Raw genomic sequence first — 17,544 nt, 5'->3', positions numbered from 1 at the left:
TACAATAATCCAACCTGGAGGTAACGAAAGCATGGACTAGTTTTTCTGCATCATGCAGGTTAAATTAAATTTAAATTTCTTTATCTTTACATTACATTTCTTATCTTTGCAATATTTCTGAGATGAAAGAAAGCTATCCAGGTGATGTTATCAATGTGAGTTTCGAATGAAAGACTGGGGTCAATAATCACTCTGAGGTCTTTTACTGCTGCACGTGAAGAAACAGAAAGGCCATCCAGAGTTACTGTGTAATCAGAAAACTTACTTCTAGCTGTATGTGGTCCTAGCACAAGTACTTCAGTCTTGTCAGAGTTAAGCAGAAGGAAATTTATAAGCATCCAGTGTCTAATGTCCTTAACACATTCCTCAATTCTATTAAGCTGGTGTCTCTCATCAGGTTTTGCAGAGACATACAACTGTGTGTCATCAGCATAACAGTGGAAACTAATACAATGTTTACGAATAATAATCAAATCAAATCAAGTTTATTTGTACAGCGCTTTTAACAATAAACATTGTCGCAAAGCAGCTTTACAGAATTTGAACGACTTAAAACATGAGCTAATTTTATCCCTAATCTATCCCCAATGAGCAAGCCTGTGGCGACGGTGGCAAGGAAAAACTCCCTCAGACGACATGAGGAAGAAACCTCGAGAGGAACCAGACTCAAAAGGGAACCCATCCTCATTTGGGCAACAACAGACAGCCTGACTATAATATTAACAGTTTTAACAGGTATAACCCTCAACTGTCCTCATGGGGCCGTCCTTCACAGGAGTGGGGCGATAAAACTCCGACCAGACACAGGGCACCAGGATGGATCAAGCAGGTCCGAGGGGCAGAAGAGGCCAGCATCTCAATCCCAGGATCAACATGTAACTCAGAGGGACAGATTGGGGGGGGGGAGAAAGAAAACATGTTGTTAGGTATGCCTTAAAAATGACAAGTATTAAATCTGTGTGGTAGGCTCGCAGAGACCAGAGTCTTTACATCAGGCATGACACACAATGGCATGTTAATATGGTAAAAAAAATATATCATGACCTGCTCTGGCTGGATGCTTGACTGGGTGATGGGAGCACACTCCTCAGCAATGATGAGATGCAGATGGGACCCTTAGGCCTGGCCAAGACAATTCAGTTACATTTCACCGGGTCTGGGACATGCGACAGAATGTCTGACGGCCGATTCCCTGCAGGCTACGATAGCCAGTCGAGGTCCCCACCGTCTCCACCAAAAGATTTCCTGTTGACTCCATGTAACTCAGAGGGACAGATTTGGAGTGGGGGGGGAGAGAAAGAAAACACAGGTGGTTAGGTATGCCCAATGTCACCTGAATAAGTAGGAACAGTATACATATTGCACCGAGTACAAGCAGGGACTCCGGCAACTAACTATGACAGCATAACTAAAAGGAGACAGCCAGAAGGTAACACAGGCATGAGGGAGCCCCGGGACATAAAGCAGCCAGCCACTGCACCGTCAACAAACTCGAGTGAGCAAGCGAGTGGGGACTGACAGCATCCATACATCCCAGTTTACCAAAACACTCTATGTCTGAGGACCCTCCAGATCTACTCCTTTACCTCAAACACCATTAACAAAAGGCTTGACTAAACAGATATGTTTTTAGCCTAGACTTAAATGCTGAGACTGTGTCTGATTCCCGAACATTACTTGGAAGGCTGTTCCATAACAGTGGGGCTTTGTAAGAAAAGGCTCTGCCCCCTGATGTAGCCTTCACTATACGAGGTACCAGCAGATAGCCTGCACCTTTTGATCTAAGTAGGCGTGGCGGGTCATAGAGGATCAGAAGTTCACTCAGGTACTGTGGTGCGAGACCATTCAGTGCTTTAAAGGTCAATAGTAGTATTTTATAATCAATACGAAATTTGATTGGGAGCCAATGCAGTGTGGATAAGACAGGCGTGATGTGGTCATATTTTCTAGTTCTAGTAAGGACTCTTGCTGCGGCATTTTGAACTAACTGGAGCTTGTTTATGCACTTATTGGAACATCCAGACAGTAAGGCATTACAATAATCCAACCTGGAGGTAACGAAAGCATGGACTAGTTTTTCTGCATCATGCAATGACATTAAATTTCTTATCTTTGCAATATTTCTGAGATGAAAGAAAGCTATCCGGGTGATGTTATCAATGTGAGTTTCGAATGAAAGACTGGGGTCAATAATCACTCCGAGGTCTTTTACTGCTGCACGTGAAGAAACAGAAAGGCCATCCAGAGTTACTGTGTAATCAGAAAACTTACTTCTAGCTGTATGTGGTCCTAGCACAAGTACTTCAGTCTTGTCAGAGTTAAGCAGAAGGAAATTTATAAGCATCCAGTGTCTAATGTCCTTAACACATTCCTCAATTTTATTAAGCTGGTGTCTCTCATCAGGTTTTGCAGAGACATACAACTGTGTGTCATCAGCATAACAGTGGAAACTAATACAATGTTTACGAATAATATCGCCCAGAGGTAACATATATAGAGAAAAAAGCAGTGGACCCAAGACAGAACCTTGTGGAACACCAAACTTTACCTCGGTACATCTAGAAATATCACCATTTATATCAACATACTGATAACGATCCGTTAGATAAGACCTGAGCCAGGAGAGGGCCATTCCCTTAACTCCCACAACATTTTCTAGTCTATCCAGAAGAATGGAATGATCAATGGTATCAAATGCTGCACTAAGGTCAAGCAACACAAGTAGCGAGACACAGCCCTGATCAGACGCCAACAGTAGGTCGTTTACTACTTTAACCAGTGCTGTCTCTGTGCTATGATGAGGTCTAAATCCTGACTGATACATTTCATGGATGTTATTCCTATGTAAATATGAGCATAACTGCTGTGCCACAGCTTTTTCAAGGATCTTGGAGATAAAGGGGAGGTTTGATATTGGCCGATAATTGGACAGCTGACAGGGATCAAGGTCAGGTTTTTTAATCAGGGGTTTGATAACTGCTAGTTTAAAGGATTTGGGTACATAGCCAATCATAAGAGAAGAATTTATTATTTTTAGAAGCGGTTCAATTACTCCAGGCATTATCTGTTTGAATAGATGTGTCGGTAAGGGATCTAGTACGCAAGTTGAGGCTTTTGATGTAGAGATTAATGAAAGTAATTCAGTTTCTTTTAGGGGAGTAAAACATTCTAACTGATGATCTGATACAGTTATATTGTTAACTACAAGGTCACTTTCATTGTCTAACCTTAAATTAGTAGTTTGAATTTTTTGTCGGATATTCTCAATTTTGTCATTAAAAAAATTCATGAAGTCGTTGCTACTACATACTGCAGGTGTGCATCTGTCTATAGTGGACTTATTCCTGGTTAATTTTGCTACAGTATTAAATAGGAATCTAGGATTATTTTTGTTATCTTCTATTAGGGAGGAGAGATATGTTGATCTCGCAGCACTAAGAGCTTTTCTATACTTCAGGAAGCTCTCCTTCCACGCCAATTTGAACACTACCAATTTTGTTTGACGCCATTTACGTTCCAATTTTCGAGTGGTCTGTTTTAAAGTGCGAGTGTCATCATTATACCAGGGTGCTAATTTTTTGTCTCTGACCATTTTCCTTTTTAGAGGAGCTACATTATCTAAAGTATGGCGGAATGTTGACTCTAAGCATTCAGTTGCCTGATCGAGTTCTGCAGGGGCTGACAGTGACCCAATCAAAGTTGACAGCTCTGGGAGATCATTTATAAAGCTCTGTGCAGTAGTTGACGTGAAAGTACGTTTAATACAGTAGCGTGGTGAGGTGCATATATTATTACTCAGACATATTTTGAATGAGATGAGACAATGATCTGAGATAACTTCAGACTGTGGAAGTATGACTATATTGTCTACGTTTAATCTGAATGTTAGTATTAGATCAAGGGTGTGACCACCATTATGGGTCGGTCCTATGACATTCTGCTTAATCCCGACTGAATCTAAGATGGACACAAACGCTGTTTTTAAAGGGTCTTCTGGGTTATCAAAGTGAATATTAAAATCTCCGACAACTAAAGCTTTGTCTAAGGAAATAACCAAATCTGAGATAAAATCTGCAAATTCAGAAAGAAACTCAGAATATGGCCCCGGGGGCCTGTAAATAATAAGCAATGGAATTAACTGGGTAGACTTATTTTTCGAGGCTACATACATTATATGAGTATGAAGAACTTCAAATGTATTAAATTTATAACCAGGTTTGTGTGTTACACCTAGATAATCGTTATAAATAACCGCGACGCCTCCTCCTCTGCCAGTTAGACGAGGCTGGTGTATATAACTGTATCCAGGAGGACTCGCTTCATTTAATGCTATATATTCATTTGGCTTAATCCATGTTTCTGTTAAACACAGTACATTAAACTCCTGATCAGTAATGAGTTCATTAACCATTAGCGCTTTAGATGTAAGAGATCTAATATTTAATAGCCCCACCTTTAGATCAAAGGTGCTGGCAGCAGCTGTACAGTCAGTCTGATCTAATTTTATATTGATTAGGTTACTGGAACAAACTCTCTGAAAATTTCTACCTTTTTGTTGAGCTCGGGGAACAGACACAGTCTCGGTGTAGTGGGCCCTGAGTGACGACTCTGTGCAGCTAGCAGACAGTCGGTTTAGCCTGTTCGTCTGCTCCCTGGCCTTGGCTCTGGATTGTCAGAAATTAACTAGGCCTGTTCTGAGACTATGACCTATGCTGCAGGAAATGAGAGCAGCACCTTCCCGAGTGGGATGGATACCGTCCCGCCCTAACAGGCCAGCAGTGCCCTCAAAATTAGCCCAATTATCTATAAAGCCCACACTGTTTTCAGAGCACCACCTGGACAGCCAGCAGTTCAGCGACCATAACCTGCTGTAAGCTACATCGCCACGCCGCATTGGGATGGGGCCAGAGCATACTACAGCATCGGACATCGCCTTCGCTAATTTAAACACCTCTACAAAGTTACTCTTAGTAACCTCAGACTGACGAAGGCGTATATCATTAGCTCCTGCATGGATAACTATCTTTGAGAACCTGTGCTTGCCTAGGACCCTAAGATTACCTGCTATGTCCGGCGCCCTGGCTCCCGGTATACACCTGACTAAAGCTGCTGGTGCCCCTAAAGGCTGAGCTAATTTCACGTGCCGTATGATAGAGCCCCCTATAACCAGAGCTCTTTCAGGTTTCTCAGTGGGTGCATCACTAAGGAGAGCAAACCTGTTCGACACGTGACGCGGAGAGGAGTGGTGCTCCCGTGGGCGAGCCTCTGCGGTAGCTTTGGCTCTACGCTTATGCCGCCGAGCCGTCACCCATTCGCCCCGCTGTAAGGGCTCTAATGCCGGAGTTGGGGGATTGCTAACTCCACCTAGGGCGTCCAGACTTTCCCTAACAGAAACTACACTGTTCTCACGCTCACTAACCTGCTCTAAAGCCTGGACACGCGCTTCTAGCACTGAAATCTTCTCCGTCAGAGAGCTAACTAATCTGCACTTATCACAAGTAAAGCTAATAGAGCTATCGCTAGTGACGGAGGAAGAATGACTAAACATCCTGCACTCAGCACACTGAACAGGCTGAAGGTGTGCCATGATGAAAAGATTCACATACCTTAAATGAAGATCTGTTGATATTAAAGCAGATCAGATGGCCTCCGCTTGTGGACTTTACACAGGAGGAGAGAAAAAGAAAGCTTCCGGTCTCGACGTTCTTCCGAAAAAAGAAAGAGAAAAAACCGGGAAAAAAAAACCAGAAAAAGGAAAGCGAAAGTGAAAAGTACAAAAATGAAAACGACAGTATAATAAAAATGAAAACGATACTGGAAATTTATTTATAGAAAAAAAGTTAAAAAAGGATTAGCAATTAACGCCGGCACTCGCGGGAAAAAGGACTGGGCGCGAACAACTCAGGAAAACGAATAATATCGCCCAGAGGTAACATATATAGAGAAAAAAGCAGTGGACCCAAGACAGAACCTTGTGGAACACCAAACTTTACCTCAGTACGTCTAGAAATATCACCATTTATATCAACATACTGATAACGATCAGTTAGATAAGACCTGAGCCAGGAGAGGGCCATTCCCTTAATTCCCACAACATTTTCTAGTCTATCCAGAAGAATGGAATGATCAATGGTATCAAATGCTGCACTAAGGTCAAGCAACACAAGTAGCGAGACACAGCCCTGATCAGACGCCAACAGTAGGTCGTTTACTACTTTAACCAGTGCTGTCTCTGTGCTATGATGAGGTCTAAATCCTGACTGATACATTTCATGGATGTTATTCCTATGTAAATATGAGCATAACTGCTGTGCCACAGCTTTTTCAAGGATCTTGGAGATAAAGGGGAGGTTTGATATTGGCCGATAATTGGACAGCTGACAGGGATCAAGGTCAGGTTTTTTAATCAGGGGTTTGATAACTGCTAGTTTAAAGGATTTGGGTACATAGCCAATCATAAGAGAAGAATTTATTATTTTTAGAAGCGGTTCAATTACTCCAGGCATTATCTGTTTGAATAGATGTGTCAGTAAGGGATCTAGTACGCAAGTACTACAGATGTGACACCTTGCACATACTCGAAAACTCATGAAGTTTGGTACACACGTCAGTTATGCACACATAAACTCATCCATAGGTGTGTCCAGGGGACTCTCTAGAGCCCGGTATATAATTTCACCTATGCATGTCAAATTTGGTAGGTGTGTGGAGTGCCCCGAGATGAACAAAATTGCCTATCCATTGCATCAGCCATACTCAACAGGATGTGAGATATTTTTGGTTTTGGGCGTTTTGACGTGTTACATTTTAACGTATTCCTCCTAGGAAGTTTGTTGGATTCATGCCATATTTGGTGTACATCATGTCAAGATGTTGCTGATGTTAAATTGTGAAGGGATTTGTGATATGTCGCAAGATGTTGAAATGGCGAACCAATACATTTATACATTATGCCACGCAAACAGGAAGTGAGTCATAAATTCACCATGCATTGCCTGATACAGCTCGAATTTCACAGGTTATAGGATATCATGGTTCTAAAGATATCCACATTCCCAAAGACACCCTTTGGTATAGCGCCACCATTTGGACATGGACAGTAATGACTCCATTGCCAAAACGTTTTACATTTTGATGTACTCTTCCTAGGCCGTTTGTTGGATTCATGCCATAATTGGTATACATTATGTCAAGATGTTGCTGATTTTAAATTGCGAAGGGATTTGTGATACCTTGCAAGATGTTGAAATGACAAACCAATAAATTGCCTGAGAGACCTAAAACCTCACAGGTTATAAGTCATCAGGGTTCTGACAGTATCCCCATGCCCAAAGTGAGCCTCTTGTGTAGGCCCACCATTTGGACCTGGACAATAATGATTCCATTGCTGAAAACTTCTGACTCATGAAATTTGGTATACACATCAGTCCAGGCCACTGCTACTCATGGATAGAGGCTTGGCCCCAGGTGCAAAGCCCTATTGTTTTCAGCATGTTCTTGTCACTGTTCGAACTACGGGGGTACTCGGGGGATCCGAGATCCCCTGAAACAGACATGAGATCCCTTGAAAACATGATTTGGGAAATGTTGGGGGGCCTCTAAAATATTGGCAAAATGATGTTTAAATGTTAATATGCAAGATACTGAAATGTTATACTGATAACATTTATGCAAAAGAACTATTTGCAATTATTGATAACTTTAACCTGGTACAACATGTACAGGGACCGACCCACTCTCGTGGTCATACTCTTGACCTCGTCATCACAAAGGGTCTTACTGTTTCTTATACTGTTGTTGACCTGGCATTATCTGATCATTTCTGTGTTTTCTTTGAAGTTTCTATGTCTCCTCACATTCAGAATAGCTCAACGACTATAGGTAGGAGAGTCATAAACGACAACACGTGTTCTTTTTGAGCAAGCTCTCTTACAGAACTCAACCAAAATGTCAGACTCTGTAGATGATTTACTGGAATTTTTTAATTTAAATATGACCCAAATTATGGATGATATTGCTCCATTCAAAATAAAAAGAGTCAATGATAAGCAGAAAGCACCATGGAAGCAGTACCCGGCTGTTAAACTGCTAAAGAGAGAATGTAGAAAGACTGAAAGAAAATGGCGCAAATCTAAACTTCACATCCATTATCAAATCCATAAAGAGATGCTTTGTAATTATAATTATGAAATTCGTAAAGCAAGACAGTCTTTCTTCTCCAACATCATCAGCAGGAATATGAACAATGCCCGTGTGCTATTTTCAACAGTAGAGAAGCTAACTAATGCCCCACCACCTGAACTTCTATCAGTTAATAAATGCAATGAGTTTGCATCTTTTTTCAAAGGTAAAATTGATAAAATAAGGCAGAATATTTCTCATAATATATCTCAGTTGCAAAAAATTGAAAAACTGCAATCACCAATGACACAGATAGATAACTTTAACACAATGTCAGAATTTTGTTTAATTGATTATGAGACTCTTGAAAAAACTGTACAAAATCTCAGTTCTTCAACATCTGAATTGGACATTCTGCCCACCAACTTTTTTAAGTCTGTTCTTCATCTTATAATTACAGATGTGCTTCAAATTATAAATACATCCTTGGAGACTGGCGTTGTTCCTGTGTCCCTAAAAAAAAGCTGTTGTAAAGCCCCTTCTTAAAAAAAATAATCTGGATCCTTCAGTGTTAAATAACTACAGGCCAATATCAAATCTACCATTCATCGGGAAAATCCTGGAAAAAATTGTCTTCAATCAATTAACTGCCTTCTTGATATCAAACAGCCGTTTTGATAATTTTCAGTCAGGATTTCGTGCCAATCATAGCACTGAAACAGCGTTGATTAAAGTTATAAATGACATACGTCTTAATACTGATGCAGGCAAAACATCGGTCCTGGTATTACTGGACCTCAGTGCAGCTTTTGATACTGTTGATCACAACATACTGCTATATCGACTTGAACACTGGGTTGGATTGACTGGTAAAGTTATCAATTGGTTAAAATCATACTTAAAAGATAGAAGCTTCTTTGTTACCCTGGGAAATTGTTCCTCAACGTCAATGCCCTTGACCTGTGGTGTCCCCCAGAGGTCGATTCTTGGACCATTACTTTTCAACCTTTATATGCTCCCACTTGGGCAAATTATCAATAAAAATTCAATTTTGTATCACTGCTATGCAGATGATACCCAAATTTATTTTGCTCTATCACCAAATGACTATGCCCCCCTTGAATGTCTCTACCAGTGCATCGATCAAATCAATAGCTGGATGTCACAACATTTTCTTCAGTTGAACACAGATAAAACAGAAGTAATTCTATTTGGAAAAAAAGATGAAAGACTCAGGATTACCACTATTCTTGACACAAAAGGGATTAAAACTAAAGAAATGGTTAAAAATCTTGGTGTTTTCATTGACAGCGAGCTAAACTTTGACAGTCACATGAAAGCAATCACTAAAATGGCATTTTATCACCTAAAAAACATTTCCAAACTAAGAGGACTTATGTCAAAAAATGATCTGGAAAAACTAATACATGCCTTCATCTCTAGTAGGGTTGATTACTGCAATGGCCTTTTCACAGGCCTGCCAAAAAAGACCATCAAACGACTTCAGCTGGTTCAAAATGCAGCACCGAGGGTTCTCACACGAACAAAAAGAACAGAGCACATTACCCCAATTCTAAGGTCCCTTCACTGGCTTCCAGTAAGCTACAGAATTGACTTTAAAGCATTGCTGCTGGTGTATAAATCTCTAAATGGTACAGGGCCCAATTACCTCTCTGATATGTTGCAGCGGCCTAACCCAATCAGATCTACCAGATCGCAACAGAAAAATTTACTATTAAAACCAGTTGTTAAAACAAAGTGTGGTGAAGCAGCTTTTAGCTACTATGCAGTACATCTATGGAACCAACTGCCAGAGGACATTAAAAATGCTCCTGCTGTTGGCAGCTTCAAATCTAGGTTAAAGACCAAGCTGTTTTCAGATGCTTTCTGTTAAATAATTAATATTTTTACATTTTTTATAATCTTTACTTTCTCTGCATGTTTTAAATTTACTTTAATTTTATTCTATTTTATTCCGCTGGTTTCTTTTTCTTTTTCTCCTTTTTTCTTTTTGGCATTTTATCATTTTATTATTTTAGTTCTACTGTTGTTTAATTCTTATTATTATTCTTTTAATTCTTTTAATTAATTGTTTTAGATTAAAAATAAAATTATTTTATGTAATTTTATTTCTCTATTGTTTACTGTTTTTGTTTTTGCTTCTGTAAAGCACATTGAACTGCCATTGTGTATGAAATGTGCTATATAAATAAACTTGCCTTGCCTTGCCTTGCCCCCCCCAAGGGAAAAAAAGGGACCCCCCGAAAATATCGGCATAGTTCGAACACTGGTTCTTGTGTGCGAAGGCCCTTTATTGCAGCTAGCAGCTATATTTACAACCCGAGCACTGGAGGTGCAAGGCCCTATTGTATTTATAAGGATTCTTCTTTTTATTATTATTATTATTATTATTATTATTATTATTATTATTACTATTCCACACTTTGTCATTTTGGAGGTGGTTCCCATAGGCGAAAACTCATCAAATTTGGTCCACACGTTGGTCATGCACACCGCTACTCAGCGATAGGGGCTTGACCTCAGGTGTCTCTGGGGGACTCCATAGCGCCCCCATATGTCATTGAGACATCTCCCTGGTATCTTGTTTCACCTATCCTTGCCAAATTTGGTAGGTGTGTGGAATGCCCTTAGACGAACAAAATTGCAGTATACATTGCATCAGTCATACTCAACAGGAAGTGAGATATTTTTGGTTTTGTGCGTTTTGATGTGTTACATTTTGATGTACTCCTCCTAGGGAGTTTGTTGGATTCATGCCATATTTAGTAAACGTCATGTCAAGATGTTGCTGATGTTAAATTGTGAAGGGATTTGCAATATCTCGCAAGATGTTGAAATGGCAAACCAATAAATGAATCCGTTACGCCACACAAACAGGAAGTGAGTCATAAATCAGAAACCCAGAAACACTTTTATTGCCAGGTATGTGAACACACACAAGGAATTTGACTCCGGTTTCACTTAGCTCTCATAGTACAAAAACAGATAAAAAGCGTATACACAAAACAAACAAACAAACAAACAAAAAAGGCGCAATAGGTGCATTGTGCAAACTAATCCAGGTAAGTCAAGTATGAAATAGATAAATAAATATAAAGTTTACAGTGTGCACAGAATGACGGTATGAGTGTGCAGATATTTTACAAGTGATATTACTGATATATGAATCTGGATTTTAGCTGTTCATCACAGAAAGGATTTTCCCTTTTTGTGCAATATGCTGCATAGTGCAAATATGAAATAGTAAAGATAAATAAGTATAAATATAATATAAGTAACAGTGAGCACAGAATGACAGTATGAGTGTGCAGATATTTTGCAAGTGATATATGAATCCGGATTTTATCTGTTCATCACAGAGACAGCCTGAGGGAAGAAACTATTCTTGTGTCTGGTTGTTTTTGCATACAGTGATCTATATCGCCTCCCTGAGGGGAGAAGTTTAAACAGTTTGTGACCAGGGTGTGATGGGTCCGCAGAGATGTTATCTGCCCATTTCCTGACTCTGGACAGGTACAGGTCTTGGATGGAGGGCAGGTTGACACCAATAATTTTCTCTGCAGACCTTATTGTCTGTTGCAGTCTGTTCTTCTCCTGTTTGGTGACCGAGCCAAACCAAACAGTGATGGAAGAGCAAAGAACAGACTGAATGATGGCAGAGTAGAATTGTGTCAGCAGCTCCTTAGGTAGGTTGAGCTTCCTGAGCTGGCGCAGAAAGTACAACCTCTGCTGAGCCTTTTTGATGATAGTGACTGTGTTGGTCTCCCACTTCAAGTCCCAAGAGATTGTGGAACCCAGAAACCTGAAGCTTTCAACAGCAGTCACAATGTTGTTGGTGATGGGCAGCAGAGTGGGGGGGCTCCTCCTAAAGTCCACTGTCATCTCCACAGTTTTGAGCATGTTCAGCTCCAGATTGTTCTGACCGCACCAACAGACCAGCCGTTCAACCTCCTGTCTGTATGCAGACTCGTCACCATCTCGGATGAGGCCGATGACCGTTGTATCGTCCACAAATTTCAGGAGTTTAACAGACGGGTCTCTTGAGGTGCAGTCGTTAGTATAAAGGGAGAAGAGCAGTGGGGAGAGCACACACCCTTGGGGGGTGCCAGTGCTGATAGAATGATGCTCCCCATCCTCACCTGCTGCTTCCTGTCAGTCAGGAAGTTTGTAATCCACTGACAGGTGGAGGAGGGCACAGTGAGCTGGGTGAGCTTGGTGTGGAGGATGTCTGGAACAATGGTGTTGAATGCCGAACTGAAGTCCACGAACAGGATCCTGGCATACGTCCCTGCAGTGTCAAGGTGTTGCAGGATGTAGCGTAGACCCATATTTATTGCATCATCCACTAACCTGTTTGCCCGGTAGGCAAACTGCAGGGGGTCCAGCAGGGGGTCTGTGATGTCCTTCAGGTATGAGAACACCAGTCTCTCAAAGGATTTCATGACTACAGATGTGAGGGCAACAGGCAACAAGTCATTCAGTCCTGTGATATTGGTTTTCTTAGGAACCAGGATTATTGTGGAGCATTTGAAGCATGAGGGGATTTCACACAGCTCCAGGGATCTATTAAAGATCTGGGTGAAGATGGGAGCCAGCTGGTCAGCACAGACCTTCAGACAAGAGGGTGACACACCATCTGGGCCAGGTGCCTTCCTGATCTTCTGTCTGTGGAAAAGCTGACAGATATCCTCTTCACAGATCTTGAGTGCTGGAGGGGGGGTCAGAGGTGGGGGGTGGCAAAATGGTAGGGGGTGTAAATGGGTCTTTAATGACTGAAGGGGGGAGAGGTGTGAATGTGTCGAATCTACAGTAAAACACATTCAGCTCGTCAGCCAGTTGATGGTTCACTGCAGTGTCGGGGGATGGTCTCCTATTGACCCATCCCACGTGACGTCACGACAAATGCGGCTGCCATTTTGTACATGAACTACCAGTAGTCTACCACAGCCAACAACGAGGAACGACGGCGAAGCATCGAAAGGAATATAGCCATCAAAGAAAGTTTTTACTTTCAGCAAGACTTCCATCATGCCATTATATTGTTGTGCACCTGGATGTAGTAACCATCAACACACAAGGCAAGATTTATCATTTTATCGGATATCGACAGATGCTGACCGACAGAGAAGATGGATAGCGGCCATTAACAGGAAAGATTGGCAGCTCTCGGCATACCAACGCTTGTGTAGCGACCACTTTGTTGGAGGTAAGACGAATAAAATTAGCCAGAAAAGGCATTACATTGCTGTTAACATTTTGTGGCGGTGAGTGTGTAACCAAATAGGTTAAAATAACCCATTGTAACCTCTTTGTTCTTCTGTAGTAGCTATTAGCTAACGACATTAGCTAACATTGTGTTCCTTTGCTGTTGGTAGACTGTAGGACAGATCAGAGGTAATGTCCTACAAATAAGTGTTAAAAACAAGAGGAACATGTATTTGTCTCTTAAATCCAGGCCGTTCCCTGTAATCTGTAACAACGGTTGGAGAAAGTAATGGCAAATAGTGAGTGCACAAACCATAGAAGGTAAACTGTACACAGCGCCAGGGCAGTGTGATGGTATGTCTACTTTTAGATTGTGTTAGCTTATCAATGAACACACTCGTCACTCGAGTGTCACTTTTCGTTTGTCGTCTTCCTCGCATTCAAACCGATTTGAACCGAAGTCCACTTCATGTCCAAAATGGCGGTCACATTTACAAAGGTCACGTGAGTGGGAAGGGTCAATAGTCAGTAATGTTCTGCAGGCCTCTCCACCCTGACATCGGATCATTTGCTGAAAAGCTGTTTTTAATCTTATCAGCATAGCTCCTCTTAGCTGCTTTCACCTCCATTGTCAGTCAGTGCGTTTACATGCACATTCAAATCAAGCTAAGGGTCCCAGCAGGGGTGCCAGAGAAATCCAATCCTACATGCACACAAGGAAATCGAGCTATTGTGTGAGGTACATTGTGCACCCAAGCCACAGGTGGCGCTACACGCCCCATCGTGTTGGTACACTTCCGGTTGTCATCATGAAGAAGAGCTATTCAAGAGTATAAACAAAGTTATCAGTTCCGTGTTCACAAGAAGAGTGTTTGTATGTACGAACAGAAGTGTTCCTAATAAAATGGCCACTAAGTTGAAGTTGATCTGTAATGGTGAACATATTAACTGTTAGCCTGCTAACATGCTAATAACTTACCAACTAATTAGAAATGGGTGCGTACATGCCCAGACACAAGTGTTCCTAATAAAGTGGCGGCTAGGGTGAAGTGTTATGCCGACCGAGGCTGTTGTGTTTCCCGCTTGTGGTCTCATCACTCGTCACTTCCGGAAGGGGCAGTGCTGAAGTAAGTAGCTCGACTACGTAGCTCGGTAGGGTTTACATGCACTAAGTAGCTCGGCTACAACCGCATAATCTAGGTCGCGTAGCTTGATTATGAGAAATCCAGTTCGGTTCGATTTCAGCCGAGCTAAGGTGTTTCCATGGCATTTAGAACTTCGATTTCAGTCGAGCTACGGCAGAAATTCGATTTTCTCTATGTGCATGTAAACGCACTGAGTGTGTTTCTGGTCTGATTATACAGAACTCTGTCTCCACTTTTGTAGGTCTCTTCTTTGTTCTGTCGAAGTTGCCTGAGTTTTGCAGTGAACCAGGGTTTATTGTTGTTGTATATGTGGAAGGTTTTGGTAGGCACACACATATCCTCACAAAAACTGATGTAAGATGTCACAGTATCAATCAGTTCATGCAGATCTGAGGCTGCAGCCTCAAAAACACTCCAATTAGTGCAGTCAAAGCAGGCTTGTAGTTCCACTTTGGCCTCATCGGACCATCTCCTCACCATCTTAACTACAGGTTTAGCAGCTTTCAGCTTCTGCCTGCAAGATGGGATAAGATGAACCATACAGTGATCAGATAGTCCCAAGGCTGCACGGGGGACAGACTGGTATGAGTCCTTTAAAACAGTGTAACAATGGTCCAGAGTGTTAGTGTCCCTGGACTTAATGTGCTGTTTATATTTTGGCAGTTCATGGCTGAGGTTTGCTCTGTTAAAGTCCCCCAAAACAATGAGCAAAGAGTCCGGGTGTTTTTTCTCCACGTTGTTTATCTGGTTGTTTATGAGGTGTTGTAACGCCTCATTAATACACGCCTGAGGGGGAATGTAAACTCCAACCAGAATAAACGAGGAAAACTCTCGCGGAGCATAAACGGTTTACAGTTTTAAATTCACCATGCTTTGCCTGATATGGCTTAAACTTCAATGGTTATAGGATATCATGGTTCTGAAGATATCCACATGCCCAAAGTCATGCTTTGGTATAGTGCCACCATTTGGACATGGACAGTAATGACTCCAATGCCAAAACACGCGTTTTGACGTACTCTTCCTAAGTGGTTTATTGAATTCATGTCATATTTGGTATACCTGATGTCAAGATGTTGCTGTTTTTAAAATTGTGAAGGGATTTGTGATATCAAGTCAAGTCAACTTTATTGTCAAATATACTATACATGCTTGATATACAGCACAGATGAAATTTCAGTCCTCTCTGACCCACGGTGCAAACAGGCAATGCAATAAATAAAAATAGAATAATTGAAATAAACAATATTAACAGTATAAACACTCTACAGTGGTGCTTGAAAGTTTGTGAACCCTTTAGAATTTTCTATATTTCTGCAAAAATATGACCTTAAACATCATCAGATTTTCACACAAGTCCTAAAAGTAGATAAAGAGAACCCAGTTAAACAAATGAGATAAAAATATTATACTTGGTCATTTATTTATTGAGGAAAATGATCCAATATTTCATATCTGTGAGTGGCAAAAGTATGTGAACCTTTGCTTTCAGTATCTGGTGTGACCCCCTTGTGCAGCAATAACTGCAACTAAACATTTTCGATAACTGTTGATCAGTCCTGCACACCAGCTTGGAGGAATTTTAGCCCATTCCTCTGGACAGAACAGCTTCAACTCTGGGATGTTGGTGGGTTTCCTCACATGAACTGCTCGCTTCAGGTCCTTCCACAACATTTCGATTGGATTAAGGTCAGGACTTTGACTTGGCCATTCCAAAACATTAACTTTATTCTTCTTTAACCATTCTTTGCTAGAACGACTTGTGTGCTTAGGGTCGTTGTCTTCCTGCATGACCCACCTTCTCTTGAGATTCAGTTCATGGACAGATGTCCTGACGTTTTTCTTTAGAATTCACTGATATAATTCAGAATTCATTGTTCCATCAATGATGGCAAGCTGTCCTGGCCCAGATGCAGCAAAACAGGCCCAAACCATGATACTACCACCACCATGTTTCACAGATGGGATAAGGTTCTTATGCTGGAATGCAGTGTTTTCCTTTCTCCAAACAGAACGCTTCTCATTTAAACCAAAAAGTTCTGGAACTGGAAGTTCTATCCACAAAACATTTTTCCAATAGCATTCTGGCTTGTCCACATGATCTTAGCAAACTGCAGACGAGCAGCAATGTTCTTTTTGGAGAGCAGTATCTTTCTCCTTGTAACCCTGCCATGCACACCATTGTTGTTCAGTGTTCTCCTGATGGTGGACCCATGAACGTTAACATTAGCCAATGTGAGAGAGGCCTTCAGTTGCTTAGAAGTTACCTTGAGGTCCTTTGTGACCTCGCCGACTATTACACGCCTTTATCTTGGAGTGATCTTTGTTGGTCGACCACTCCTGGGGAGGGTAACAATGGTCTTGAATTTCCTCCATTTGTACACAGTCTGTCTGAATGTGGATTGGTGGAGTCCAAACTCTTTAGAGATGGTTTTGTAAACTTTTCCAGCCTGATGAGCATCAACAACGCTTTTTCTGAGGTCCTCAGAAATCTCCTTTGTTGGTGCCATGATACACTTCCACAAACATGTGTTGTGAAGATCAGACTTTGATAAATCCCGGTTCTTTAAATAAAACAGGGTGCCCACTCACACCTGATTTTTGTCTCATTGATTGCAAACACCTGACTCTAATTTCACCTTCAAATTAACTGCTAATCCTAGAGGTTCACATACTTTTGCCACTCACAGATATGTAATATTGGATCATTTTCCTCAATAAATAAATGACCAAGTATAATATTTTTGTCTCATTTGTTTAACTGGGTTCTCTTTATCTACTTTTAGGACTTGTGTAAAAATCGGATGATGTTTTAGGTCATATTTATGCAGAAATATAGAAAATTCTAAAGGGTTCACAAACTTTCAAGCACCGCTATAGATAAGAACTAGACATAGACTAGGCCTGTCATGGCCTGTTTTGCTGCATCTGGGCCAGGACAGCTTGCCATCATTGATGGAACAATGAATTCTGAATTATACCAGTGAATTCTAAAGAAAAACGTCAGGACATCTGTCCATGAACTGAATCTCAAGAGAAGGTGGGTCATGCA

General features: G+C 41.2%; 1 protein-coding gene across 1 annotated transcript in view; it reads left to right on the top strand.

Moving 5' to 3' along the window:
- LOC132896468 (serine--tRNA ligase, cytoplasmic-like) overlaps window positions 1–17,544 on the top strand; it is a 193,537-nt gene that overhangs the window by 52,451 nt on the left and 123,542 nt on the right. The gene's annotated exons all lie outside the window — the stretch shown is intronic.

The sequence above is a fragment of the Neoarius graeffei genome, chromosome 13, assembly GCF_027579695.1.
Source record: "Neoarius graeffei isolate fNeoGra1 chromosome 13, fNeoGra1.pri, whole genome shotgun sequence".
Taxonomy (NCBI): domain Eukaryota; kingdom Metazoa; phylum Chordata; class Actinopteri; order Siluriformes; family Ariidae; genus Neoarius; species Neoarius graeffei.
This window is presented reverse-complemented; position numbering and strand designations above follow the sequence as displayed.